Source organism: Petromyzon marinus, chromosome 17, assembly GCF_048934315.1.
Source record: "Petromyzon marinus isolate PM22_M1 ecotype Great Lakes invasive population chromosome 17, UKy_Petmar_22M1.pri1.0, whole genome shotgun sequence".
NCBI classification, from domain to species: Eukaryota; Metazoa; Chordata; class Hyperoartia; order Petromyzontiformes; family Petromyzontidae; genus Petromyzon; species Petromyzon marinus.
In genome coordinates, this window is record NC_133683.1 from 20,992,939 (window position 1) to 21,008,073 (window position 15,135).

Genomic DNA, 15,135 nt, shown 5'->3' on the forward strand with positions numbered 1-15,135 from the left:
TGGGCCTTACCTGGTAAAATAAAAAAAAGTTTAGTTTTCATTTATTAATGGTTTTTTTTAAAGATAAGTAGTTATTTTCACGGATAACAGGATAAGAACAATTTTCATTCGTGAAATTGCTTATCCTCCAACAGCATTCCCAATTTCACGGCCGGTGACACATCTTCCACTTTATGATCACCATGCTTGGGCTTGTAGAGGCCATTTGATAGATTCGGTCACCATGAATAATTGAAATAAACTTGTGAATAAGGTTGCGTGGCATTTTACGGAAATCTTGCTGCATTTTCAAGCACAAAAGTAAATCGGTGTAGAAGTGAAATGACAATCGGGCCAAATATCACTTGAGGTAAATGTCCAAAGATTTGAGCTGTAACACTACAAACAAAAACTAACCTTTGTTCAAGTCAACTGCGCTGTTAAAACACCACCGGTAAAACCACAGCCAAATCAAAGCAGTGGTTTCCATTATCCACTCCATTAAAGTTCTGTCCTACTGCTTCAGTCGAAAAGTTGGTAAAGCCCTTGATTTCCCCAATAGTTTGATCATAAAAAAATGAATCTATATTTATTTTTCTAAAGAAAATAAATTGGAAATGTCATTCGAACGCAACATACAAAGGCCATAGGTCAAAGTTGTAAACTCTGTCGCCACTAAATTACCACCTGACAGAACATTGCAGATAGCAGCATTGATAATGGAAATGGCATACAAGTATACTGGATGTTAATCATTGTTACATTCATGCACTTTGAAGCATGCCAAATGCTGTTACATATTACAGTAAAGTCTTTTCAGCCGCAGAAAGACTCGTTAATAGTTTGCAAAGACATTCATGCTCAACTCTGATGTGAAAATAAATAGGTGAGGCTTACATCATTCTGAGATGTATGCATCGTACGCTCATGCATAAATGTAGGGCCTTGTGGGTGATGCCATCTCCGTGTTCAATTATAAAGTTTAGCAAGAAGCAACTTTTTTATTTAAACATGACTCATTGTGTACACCGCCGCTGCCTAGCTACTATAAACACATTATATGCTACTGCTGTATCTTAATACCGAATACCAATGACCACAATTGCATCTTGTACGAACGTCTCATATTTAACCATGAATTATTAAATCAGCCTACATCAAACTTATAACGATGTAACCGTCAAATCTCAACATTCCGCTTAGCCTTTGAGGACATTTTATTTCTTGGTGTCAGCTGAGAATGTGAAAATCTGACAGATTTGAAAAAAATAATAACAGTGTTCGGTATCACGTATTACATGATTCAAGTTCAACTGTGACCACAGGAACGCTGTGTGGTGCAACACGGCACCTGTAGCAGCAAAGGACGATTTTGTCACCATCAGTTTTAGTGAAATTCTCGAAAGGCATGGGAGGAAAAAAGCCGGAAATCCCTTTCAAGGTCACAGACTCAGGTGGGGTGGCACACCCTTCCCTCTCCACCTCACCTTTGCCCAACGCATGGCATTTAATTAATAAATCGCTGTGCTTCCTTTGCTGTCTCCATATGTGCATCTCTGTATCTGTGTGTGCATGTGTATCTGTCTCTCTACATGTATCACCATGAGTATGTGTGTATCGCCATGTCTTTATATGTATTACCGTTTTGCTGCATGTGTGTGTGTCAATTAGGATGTATGCTGGTATGTGTGCATCTCTCTCTGCATCTCCATTACTCTCTCTGTACCCCTCCCTCTCTGTGTATATCTCTATCTGTAGTTCTATGGGCAGATTGCTCGTGGTTGCCATGGCTGATATTTCTTTCCCCATGTATGACCCTGGAAGCACCTAATCCATGGGTGGCCAACCTGTAACAGACCAAGAGCCAAAAAGTACCCGTGAGTTCTGCAAAGAACCAAGTTTATATATTGACAGTTTTCGGCACAGCACGAGATACATGAATTATTATTAAATAACCGCGTGTGGCTCAGGAGATACCAGTTGGCCACTGGTCAACTAAAATCTGTGTTTCAACAGCAATTCCCATTGACAGACCAATATCAACTAAAATCTGTGTTTCAACAGCAATTCCCATTGACAGACCAATATCAACTAAAATCTGTGTTTCAACAACAATTCTCATTGACAGACCAATATCAGGATTTGTCCAAATTCGTGGTTTGGGTGGATGGCCTGGCCGACAAACCCTTAATTCTTGTCAATGAAAGTTGTAAACATACTTTTCTTACAGCAGCCAACATGCTTTGGCAATGTGAAATGCATTAAGGCTGAACAGCTGTAAATACGCACAAGGGTTTTGTGTGATACACAATGCAGAATTTGTTCGGAAGTCCAACTTTACTCCTGTAGATTCCAAACGTGTTGTACAGAATGTACACTAAAAACGGGAAATGGCTTTACAAGTTGCATAATCTCCTATAAATGCCACCGATTCTTCATGTTCTGCAGATGTAGATGCCACCACCGCCATTTATTGCGCAGCGGTTTAACTTATGACTCTCGGTCCGAACAGGCAACTGGACATACGGACAGGTTTGTTCGTATCTCTGAAAGTTCGTACGTCGAATGTTCGTAAGTAGAGGAGTCTCTGCATATGTAAATGTCGCTAAATGTAATTCATTACCATCTTCTTAAGACACTAGTTACCACCCCAGCCTGGTAATGTTTGAGAACATGAAGGTCAACTCCCTAGCTAAGATAGACAGATTAGTACCTGGGGAAACGAGTCATCACTCTACATCCGTATTTATGGCTGTGATGCTGAGTCACCCAGTTTGGACCCCTGGTGCCATTGGGAATAGATCTACAAACCACGGCTGCTACTTTATTTATTTTCTGGGCGCTCACGATCAATTCAGTTTAGTTTGAAGTACCCTGTGAGCCAAAAAGCTCTAAAATCGGGTCTCATCAACAAAAACAACACGGTCGCTTCTCCGACAAACGCAACAAGTCACAGTAAAATATATCAATAATAAACAATAACAGATAATAGAAATAAAAAAAATTGCTAGCAAATCATAATCGCAATAACGTAAAAAAAATTTGAAAGAAAAATTTTGTTAAATATAGGTAATCTCAAAAAAACACGCTGTATCTAAAAAATAAATACTAATTTTAATCTGCCATAGTAATTATAATGCAGATACACCCTCAAACACGGTCGCATAGTGAAACATTAAAAAAACACAGCATCCATAAAAAACAGTGTAAACAACACACAAAAAGTGGCCGCTAACAGGCAAATAATAGTTATACTTCGTCGAATTCTTTATACATTGGCAGCTAGGCATGAATCGACGGTAATGGCTATAGACCAAGTTTGTGGCAATATTGTTCTAGAGAATAGGGGCAGCCACTGAACACGCTCATTCACCAAAACTTCTTTATAACTATGAAAATTCAACAGAAGGAATTATGAACTCCTCAGGTTAGGTCTGCCTCCCGTCGTGCAGCAGATCCAACATGTGTCCTCACTTATGACCATATCACCTGATCTCATCAGATCTCGAACTTTCAGCAGGGTTGATCATGGATCGCGCTTAAACTGACAACCGCCAAGTTGCTGCTGTGGGGCTATGAGGACAGCACAGCAACATCTATTGTTGTATCGTGCTCGCTATACTCACACACATATGTGCTTCCCACCTTCACCAGCGCACACTGACCAGCGTGGTGAAGTATGGTTGAAGATAACGCCCCCACAGCCCACAAAGTGTCGGAAGATCCTCATCCAGCAGTGGACTGACCAAAGGGCTTCTACGTTGACATGTGGCGTCATGAATGGGAATTGTAGCAAACTCGACGTTGCTTGTCTAGTTCAAACCACGGTGAGATGCGCACACACTTATCTATAAGGATAGGAACATCTACAGACTAATGCGATGGGCTGACATCTTTAGACAGGGCTGCACTGTGCTTTGTGTATTGCTTTTCGCGAAAGACGATATTTCTGAACTCGAACATTGACTTAAGCCTCTGCACCACATGTTAGCCATGTACAACAGTGCACACTGCACATCAGAGCATAATATTAAGCAAATGTCAGAGTAATAATAATATTGTAGGGCAACAAATACGCATTGTATACTTCTGTTTAAATCAAAGCAACATTCAGAATCACCGAACTGCCCAATATCCTTCCAAATACAGTACATTACAGTAATTATTAGGAATGTACCGATTCAATCATTTATTCGATCAATTCACATGCTCACACAATACATGTGTATAATCGAACGTTTCGGAATTCATGCTTTATTCATTTGTTGTAAGCCATGAGTCCACGCAAAACCACCAACCACTTAAAGCCGATGCTTTTCACCTGCATGTAAAATAAAATCAATTCATGAATTCGATCACGATCCTGCATTGTTACAATTCAATGAATAACAAGTGGGGTGAATCATTAAATCTCGAGTAGAGTACTATTCTGTCTGTATATGCTCACGTTATTATACATGGTTGGTCCAGATGTCTTGTGATCACCCATTTAATTCTCAAAAAGTAGATTTTTTTTTTAAGTAAGGTTTAATTCAAACAGAAATTAATTTGCAAAGGAAAAAAATGTTCATGGTCAATTAATTGGGGTCAGAAGACATCTGGACCACCAAAAAGTAAAACATGGTAAAGGTGAAGCTCTAAAATGTTCTGTTCATGCCACCGCTGGTAGAAGCTCTGTTAAAGGGACCCAAAAGAGAGCTCATCTATAGAGTACAGCGGTGAGAGTATTTAGATTAACACAAAATTATACAATTTAGCATTAAGCTATACCACTACCAGGTCCTTCCTCAACAATATAAATACGAAACTCTCTACAGTAAAAAACTGAACATCAACAATGTGCTTTACCCAATGCTTGCTATGGGCCTATAGTTTGCGACCTAAAATTTACTTTTCAAACTTTCTCTCCGATAGTACGGAGTACACCTGGACATTTTTTAAAAATTAATATTCTGTAGTGGTATGAATCACCCACAAATGCACGCATGTAACACACCTACCACACAAACCACAGGGCACTACACAGTGTGTGTTACAGTATGTGTAAGGGTGTGTCTCCTCGAAAATCAAGTTCCGAATACAAACTGCCACAAGTCAAATACTGTACAGAAATGCTATGCTAGATCTGCCGTGGTGTAATGATCAGCACATGGCCTTGCAATCCGGAGGTCCAATCTTTGAGCGTTGAAATAATGAACAAGTTTCTTGAGTCCACCCAGCAGTATGAATGGGTAAAAAATGAAATAAATTTAAACTAAATCACGACGTTTCGGGCGCAACACAAGCGTCCTTCTTCAGGTGGGGACAATGTAGCGAAAGCACACACGCTTAAAGTGTGTCTCAGAGATGGCTGTGACGAGGGATTATATAGTCGCTGGGCATGGAGAGAGGGGGGGCATGGTGAGTGTGGGGGGCGGGGTGTGGGCTGGGATGTGAAGTTGGGAAGCCGAGGGAGCGCTGGGAGGCAACGACTTGGGTCGAAACTGGGGCTTTGTGATGTAGGCTGGGAGGTGAAAAAAACCCAAGAGTATGAATCCTTGCAGTCACGAAAGCTTCAAATCTAGAAGTATGAATGGGCTACACCACAGTACTGTATGTCGATCAGCAGGATTGCCTGTGGTGGGGTAAATTGGGAGGTACTTTCACCTTTTCCAAGATATCTGGCCAATGTTGAAGAGTAGGCCAACGATCCTTCTAGATGGGCTCTCTCTCTAAGCTGCTTCCAGAGCTGCCAGCAGTGGTGCGATAACAGGTAATTGCAGGGCTATGTACCCTTTACCTTCTTACTGCGATGAACGCCTATGAGCTGTCATGCCCACGTTATGACGAGGGTGCTCCCACCCCCGTTAGAGTGTCGGTGAACCCAGCTCTCGCTGATCGATCTGGTTGAGTCACGGATGTTAAGGTTGCCACCCGTGATTTCCACAAAACGCAGACGGAGATTGCACTAAAAGTTGCTGACCAACACTTCAGTGGTCATATATTCTGGCACACGGGTGGTGTTTGGGACAACGTCATGAACTCCACGAAAGATTTTTTTTATTACGAGTCAAAAAAGGAGTGCTTTCGCAGGCCCATCTGAATACGTGCCACGTCGAAACGCCGATGCGACAAAGCACTCACCTCCAATCCTTCGGCTCACCAGTCTGGATAACCACTGTAATAATCCCTATCTCAGCCACCCTAATGCCACACAGTACAATAATGTGCAGCGTAAACGTGACCAAAAGGGCCTTGCTGTGCTTTGTGTGGGCCGTCCTCTTTGTCAAGTTGAAGAAGTAAAATAGCCCAGGTTGTATTTGTATATATTTCTATGTAAGAGCAAGCCATCGTGTGTGCGGCAGTGTTAGGCCAAATCTTCAACGGAAAACTAAAAATAAGACTGAAAAACTCACACAATGCTCGTAGAATCCAGAACGTGGACTCTCTCTTTGCAAGTGAGCTTTACACATCGCTCAACGGAGTTGGTTTTCATGGTTTAAGAAAATGAACACTGCGGAAACACCTATTACCAGTTTTCATCCACAGAAATTACTCCCGCGATGCGTGTGTTGAAATGCAAATAAACAGAAAAAAAGGATGTTTTTTCTGCCACATCAGGGTTCACTCCTTATCTGCGCAAAGCCTTGGATAATAGGAATTTAGCTCTTCCAGAAGACCACTTAAGGGAGAATCCTCGGTGGATAAATGTGGATTATGGGATGAATATGCCACTGCTTCCAGGTAACTCCCATTATTTGAAGACATTTTCAGGTAACAGGAAGAATCCATCCTCACATAACAGGGGTGTAACAATTGTCTTCCCTTGCGGTCCAATAAATTGTCATCATTCAAGTTTACGCATCGATTAAAGAATCAGTTTTTGAAACACTGCGGTAAATCTATTGGCCTCTATTGGCTGGAGGAATCATGAACCCATTATGTAGACCACGTACAAATCGTACATAATCGATTCTTACATACACAGTTCCATGCATGCATCGTGAACCGAAGGATCCATATTAATTGTTGATTCTTGACGCCTCCAGAAGTTAATAGGATGTCCCAAGCATCGTTTGGGGGCACGAATAACAAAAGTATCAGATGCTATGTCCTCATATGAACATGTTCCACTCTGTATGTTACGGTCCTTTTGTGAAACAAGAAAACCAACGTCAGAATTCGTGGCATGCGAGCAGAAAGACAGAAATAAAAGCAAAACAGCATTGCAAGCAGCCCATATCCGCTTGGGCTGGTTTTCATAACAATAAGAATACGTTTTCGTTACTAATGTCACCTTACACACGTTCCAGCTACGAAGTTAAATATAGCGTCTAGAGATAGCGCACCATCATGAGTCACTAAAATGTACTGGTAATGTGTAGCCATAACAGCAAGTTGAACACCTAAGTCCTAACAGCAGGTTGCATGACTCAGACTGAATCGCTGGAACAACTGGGGCTTTCTTTGAAGAATATGAAAAAAATTAACACTTTATAGCCCTCTGCCCATCTACGGCAGGGCAAAGGCCTCCACACGTCTCACGTGTGCCTGCACACGCTGTGTCGGCCACGGCAGTTCGACCATACGCGGACCTATAACCCATAACTCGGGTAATAGGTCGCACTCGATACACACAAAGTGCTTCTCACAAATGAACCACAGTACCTTGTTGATCTCACCAAGGTGCACAAAACCATTACACAAACTCCGGTCATCCTCGCACCTTAATGACTTGGAGAAGATCTGCAAAGAGGAGTGGGACAAAATCCCTCCTGAGATGTGTGCAAAGCTGGTGGCCAACTACAAGAAACGTCTGACCTCTGTGATTGCCAACAAGGGTTTTGCCACCAAGTACTAAGTCATGTTTTGCAGAGGGGTCAAATACTTATTTCCCTCATTAAAATGCAAATCAATTTATAACATTTTTGACATGCGTTTTTCTGGATTTTGTTGTTATTCTCTCTCACTGTTCAAATAAACCTACCGTTAAAATTATAGACTGATCATTTCTTTGTCAGTGGGCAAACCTACAAAATCAGCAGGGGATCAAATACTTTTTTTCCCTCACTGTAGTCTTAAACCTGTTCAAAGGATTATAGAAATATGGGATGCAATAACATAGGATTATTATGGATAGGCATACATTGTACTCTAGTGGTAGTGCCTTACGCCAATAATCCTTACGCTACGCCAGCCGATAGCAACGTTCCGTTAAATATTGAGTGGAACATTAACCCCTGCAGACACTGCGGCATAAATTTAACATCACTGCAGTTTTGCTTTAACGGCCAACTGTGGTAAACATATACCTACGAATCAAAATAGCACGCGTAAAATAAGGAAACAACTGCACATTGAAAGAGCTGTTTTCTAGTTAAATCTTGACTTAAAGCTTTCGTGACTGTAGGAATTCATATTCTTTGGGTCTTTCGGTAAAGCCATGTAGATTGAAAAAAAATAATCAAAATAATAACACTATCACGACGTTTCCGTCGCAACACAAGCAATCGTCATATTTTTACACCTGAAGACGATTGCTTGTGTTGCGATCGAAACGTCGCGATAGTGTTATTATTTTGATTAGGGGGCTGCAGGAAATAGAACCAAGAAAATGTGTTCTAGTTGTTCACGAGTAGTTTTATTTAGCGACGTAGTTCTGCGCCGACTTGTTACGTTTCAGCTGAAGTGCATTTCAATCATCTCTTGGAAAACAAAGTCACACGACTGCAAAACCGATATTAATTATGGCTACCACTTGCGTCTGGGTTTCAGAGCTGCATCATCACAACCAAGACAAGTTCCACCACCCACACTTGCCTTGACAATGGCTCACTCCCGAAAATGTGGTTTCCATGGTTTATTGACGTTCCACATTGTCAAGGTATGCAACGAGCGCGTGTGCGCACACATATGTCTCATTGGTGGGGCCAGAGTCAACACGACTAGATTTAGCAGTCACACATTAACCGCCCACCAAGAGATTTTTTTCATGGAAAAAAAACGAAAAAAGAGTCGATTATGCCTCGTAAAAGTGCCAATAACCCTCGTGCAGACCACCTCCCTCGTGACGCTCCTCCATACATTATTAGGGCTGCTTAAAAGGGGTTAAAGGGTAAAAGACCAAAAGTTAAATCATTCCAGCGACGAGGGGCTAAGAACGCCAGACGCGTTTAACGTTTAAACGATGTGGTTATCTCTTATGAAGAGCAGCGATGATCGCCTCGCCGCTGCTCTTACTGCAAGCTGTCAGTTTTGCGTTCCTGCGGCCGTCTGGAATGCTCTTCTTTCCGATATCAGGAAGCCAATGGAGTTATGCACTTTTAAATCTAGATTGAAAACTCATTTCGTTACAACTGCTTTTTGTGTTAAGTTTGATGTCCTTCCCACCGTACCTCCGATGAGCATGGTTGGCTACGTACGGTGTAAAAGATGTTCAGGATACTTACATACATTGCTGTAAAAGTCAATGCCAAAGAAAACTCACAACTCTATAGGAACTGGACTATACAAACGGGATACATTCCATCAACAAGCAACTTTCATTTACATATATTCGGAGTACTATCAGTAACTTCTTCCAATTGAGCTCCAGTTTACCGTTTCTACCTACCGAAATACTGTACGATGCACACATTAGTGCATGGGTGTGGGAATACAGTTTAGGGGGCATTTGGGGCAGTTTTTTACTCAACGTCAGGACAGAGGCCATATTCTTTACCCACCCCTCTCTCTCCAGTAGCCTTCATAAACCCCCTTGGCTACCAAATACAGGGCCCCATGGCTACTTATGCCAACTTAAAAATCATGCTATGCACCAACATACATGTGCTGTATGTACAGTGAGGGAAAAATGTATTTGATCCCCTGCTGATTTTGTACGATTGCCCACTGACAAAGAAATGATCAGTCTATAATTTTAATGGTAGGTTTATTTGAAAAGTGAGAGACAGAATAACAACAAAATCCAGAAAAACGCATGTCAAAAATGTTACAAATTGATTTGCATTTTAATGAGGGAAATAAGTATTTGACCCCTCTGCAAAACATGACTTAGTACTTGGTGGCAAAACCCTTGTTGGCAATCACAGAGGTCAGACGTTTCTTGTAGTTGGCCACCAGGTTTGCACACATCTCAGGAGGGATTTTGTCCCACTCCTCTTTGCAGATCTTCGCCAAGTCATTAAGGTTTCGAGGCTGCCGTTTGGCAATTCGAACCTTCAGCTCCCTCCACAGATTTTCTATGGGATTAAGGTCTGGAGACTGGCTAGGCCACTCCAGGACCTTAATGTGCTTCTTCTTGAGCCACTCCTTTGTTGCCTTGGCCGTGTGTTTTGGGTCATTGTCATGCTGGAATACCCATCCACGACCCATTTTCAATGCCCTGGCTGAGGGAAGGAGGTTCTCACCCAAGATTTGACGGTACATGGCCCCATCCATCGTCCCTTTGATGCAGTGACTTTGTCCTGTCTCCTTAGCAGAAAAACACCCCCAAAGCATAATGTTTCCACCTCCATGTTTGACGTTGGGGATGGTGTTCTTGGGGTCATAGGCAGCATTCCTCCTCCTCCAAACACGGCGAGTTGAGTTAATGCCAAAGAGATCCATTTTGGTCTCATTTGACCACAACACTTTCACCCAATTGTCCTCTGAATCATTCAGATGTTCATTGGCAAACTTCAGACGGGCATATATATGTGCTTTCTTGAGCAGGGGGACCTTGCGGGCGCTGCAGGATTTCAGTCCTTCACGGCGTAGTGTGTTACCAATTGTTTTCTTGGTGACTATGGTCCCAGCTGCCTTGAGATCATTGACAAGATCCTCCCGTGTAGTTCTGGGCTGATTCCTCACCGTTCTCATGATCATTGCAACTCCACGAGGTGAGATTTTGCATGGAGCCCCAGACCGAGGGAGATTGACAGTTCTTTTGTGTTTCTTCCATTTGCGAATAATCGCACAAACTGTTGTCACCTTCTCACCAAGCTGCTTGGCAATGGTCTTGTAGCCCATTCCAGCCTTGTGTAGGTCTACAATCTTGTCCCTGACATCCTTGGAGAGCTCTTTGGTCTTGGCCATGGTGGAGAGTATGGAATCTGATTGATTGATTGCTTCTGTTGACAGGTGTCTTTTATACAGGTAACGAGCTGAGATAAGGAGCACTCTTAAAGGGAGTGCTCCTAATCTCAGCTTGTTACCTGTATAAAAGGGAGTGCTCCTAATCTCAGCTTGTTACCTGTATAAAAGACACTTGGGAGCCAGAAATCTGATTGAGAGGGGGTCAAATACTTATTTCCCTCATTAAAATGCAAATCAATTTATAACATTTTTGACATGCGTTTTTCTGGATTTTGTTGTTGTTATTCTGTCTCTCACTGTTCAAATAAACCTACCATTAAAATTATAGACTGATCATTTCTTTGTCAGTGGGCAAACGTACAAAATCAGCAGGGGATCAAATACTTTATTCCCTCACTATATGTAGAACTTGCGTTGCACCGTGCGTAGCCAGCCGTGCAAATCGGAGGTGCGGGGGAGAAGGACAATGTGATCATTCATATTTATATATATTTTATAGCAGTTTGTAAATCCACCGCTGGATAAAGATCTCTCCGGATAGTGCGAGTCATGACAGCTGTTTTACTATTCTTCACGACACTGGTCAGTGCTGGTTGGTGCAGGGGTTGGCCCAGGACCAGTTATCACTCGCAATTGATGTTGACCGTGGCCCGGAATGGAACTTAGGTTACCAGTTTTATAGTGGTGTTCCAAGTCCTAACTACTGAGCCACCACAACCCCCTGCTAATTCATATGTTATCTTCGAAAACAACTATGTTATCTTCAAAATACAGCCCTTTACATTGTGATATCAATTAACACATTGTCACATGGCTAAAGATAGCAACAGCACTAGCATTTCTTAAAACAGATGACGGTACTACACAGTGAACCAAGACAAAACACAAGATAAAATGCTAAGTTTAAATACATCTCAAATGGAATTAGCAAAAACTGGATGGGGAAATCTTAACACAAGTTATTGGGCAATTTTTTTTTCATTTTAAACAGGATATGATCTCACCGAACGATTTTATTTTTAACTAACCAACAACACTGCCCTCCTTCCTATGATAATAATAGCTTTCAGCCCTTCATCAACCCACTCCGGGAGGAAGGCCTACCCCATACGATTTCAGTCATGGGTAGCGTTTATTTACCATACTTCACCATGCTAGTAGGTGCATGTTGGTGAAGGTTCACGGGTACCCAGGAATGATTAAGATTTTACCCGCTACCAGGGACGGAGCCAGGATTTCAGGCCGGGGTGACATTCAATAAATTTTAATTTCAAGAATGATTAGAAAGTCAGGCTGTTGAACTAGACGCCATCGATTGGCGACACACTCTGACGATGCAGTTACACGGAGTCCGCCAGACCGAGTGTCGTACACTTACACGCAGAATGTCACCCCTGTCACCCCCCCTGGCTGCGCCCCTGCCCGCTACTGATATTAGCCTTGGCCACGAATCCAACTTAGGTTGCCAGTTTTGAAGTGCAGCATGCAACCCGCTGCGCAAGAGCTCCACTTCACTTTGTATACACCGTACTGTATATACCAAGCATGTAACAATGCATTGATTTACCAATTAAAACTGGCCCTAGCGTGCACAATACATGCATAGAATCTTGCGGCATGCTTGACTCGATGTATACGCCTTGTATGCAATGGATTCACGCGATAACAACTGCCAATGGAGGCTGCTACATTCACAATAACAGAAAAAAAACATTCTTAAATCCAACCGTATGTATGTTTAACTTGTTTTGCACCTGAACCTATACAATTCATTCGGTTGCAAGGGGGTCCGAGTATGTACCATAGAACATATATACCAATATTCAATATAAGCTACGGATTATCTATTTAATTACACATTTAAGAAACTACAAATGCGTCCGAGGGGACATGAAAACGAGGAGACGGAGCAAAGAAATCGGTATGTGAGCAGGTACTAGATGGATTATGAATTCGCAGGATTGCGAGATATTGCGGCGGTGGCTTGGTATGGCCTTCATTCAGCAAGAAAGTGACCATGGCTTGTGATGATGATGATGAGGAGAACGATGAATTCATCATTCTTGTTACGCTCATCTCTTAAAAGTAAACATACATTGTGTCAGGCACACGTATGACGACCACCCTGATGACCCTAGGCTCCTTCGCTTTGATGCTGTTGAGCGAGCAAAACGGACACGATTTAACCAAAAATGAGATCGACGTTTGACCCCTGGGGCAATGCCGAGGATGAGAAACTACTGGGTCAGGAACCTGCTTGGACGATGAGAAGCAACACCGAGGCCGACGTGCAGAGACTCGTGGGTACGCAAAGAATGTGCGAGCAAGAAGAACGCGGGAAGCATCCCCTTTCACAGTTGAAACCAAACCCCCGCCAATAACGTGTGGTTTACACATTATTATTTACCAGCCACAGTTTGAATGCAATTGCAGAGCCTATAACGTGCAGTTGAATATGTATTACAAATCTGTATAACTAACAATCCTCTATTTACCCAGGGAAGTGTTGATTAACTTACATCTGTTTACACTTTCCATGGTATTGTTTGTTGCTGGCCGCTTGGCGGTTTGGTGAAGAAGGTGATTACAATATTGTACTGTCCAGTCAAGTAAATCCAAGGATCTTTCCCAGCAGGGGTCATGTTTGGAATCTTTTCGAAATTAAGTTTTGGAGATTATGGGTATTTTTATTATTATATGGGGGTCAAACCAGCGGTCCTGGGAAAAGGCAAAACATGTGATGGGGTACCACTCAAAACATATAGCAGTGTCCGTGGAGGTATAATTCATTATAAATGAATGGTAAACAGAGGTTTGAAAAACATGGTTAACGTTTTGGCAACCTATTCCTTATACAGGTACTGTATACTTGGGGGGGGGGTTATTTACTGAAAAGCTTCAGGGATCTTAAACAGCACATAAAAAATAATAATTTGAAACAATCACAATTGAGATGATTGCAAACACTCGGCCCTTTGAGGTCTCAATATTACGTGTCTCCAACATCATAGCGGACATGTGGATGTTTACAGTGATGACAAAATATATACAATAATAAAACCCTCATACTACAAAGTGAGTGCGTGGTATTGTTGAACCCAACTCAAACCGTTGTCAGATTACGATTATTTAATTATGACAATATCTCGATTTTGAACCATATCTTGCTGATCTTGTCTCGCAGAGACTTTTGGCTAAGTCAACAAAGACGGACCTGCATCGTGCACTTCCAGATGCTCTTCCTTCCGATATTAGGAAGCCAATGAAGCGATGCACTTTTAAGCCATCTAGATTGAAAACGAATTTCTTTAGAACTGCGGTTTGCGTTTCATTTGTTGTCCTTCGTCCGCACCGCCGATTAGCGCGGTTGTATATGTGCAGTGCGAAAGAAATTCAACATACATACATTGACACCGTGTGTTTGAGAAGGTAAGTGTAAAAAGTGCAGCCCTAAAATATCTTTACTGACGCCACTGCTGGCAGAAGGCCCTCCACTCAGAGAGCTGTAGAGAGCCCCTCCAGAGGACAGCTGGCCTACTCTTCCACAGTATATAGTTAATAGCTTCAGTTCTCTGAAAGGGTTGGGTTTTCCCCACTTAAGTAATGCTGAGGCGATGGAACATAGCCAAAGGTGAAAGGACCTCAATTAACCCAGCATTTTTGTCAGTACAAATAACGCATGAATACTTTACGCACTCACGTCTTTACCTGTGGCAATGCGCGTAGGTGGTGTATGGAATTTACGCACAGGTGGTAACGCTCTATTAAACTTGATGCCAAAGGGCAAAACGGCTCGTCATGGAACAGAACGCAGTTTTGGGGATAAAGCAAACACTGTATAAAAAAAAAAATCAAAAAAAATATTTTTTTCTTTGACAACAAAAACCGTAATGTCCGCTATATTTGGTAACGTGCCGCGCTGGTGTTGAGAGAAGTGAGCACCAGATGCCCGTTGTGGCACTGCATAATTTAAGTTGTCCCGTGTCCCCCGATGAATCCCTTCACACGCCGATGCGTTCTCGGGTCGTCACCCGCATGTTGTTCGGCGCAATGTCCGACGTTTCGTTCCCCGTGCTGTGAGCTTCTTCAGGAAAATAAAAA

General features: G+C 42.3%; 1 protein-coding gene across 2 annotated transcripts in view; it reads right to left on the minus strand.

Moving 5' to 3' along the window:
• LOC116943181 (uncharacterized) overlaps positions 1 to 15,135 on the minus strand; it is a 108,342-nt gene that overhangs the window by 72,509 nt on the left and 20,698 nt on the right. The window lies entirely within an intron of this gene.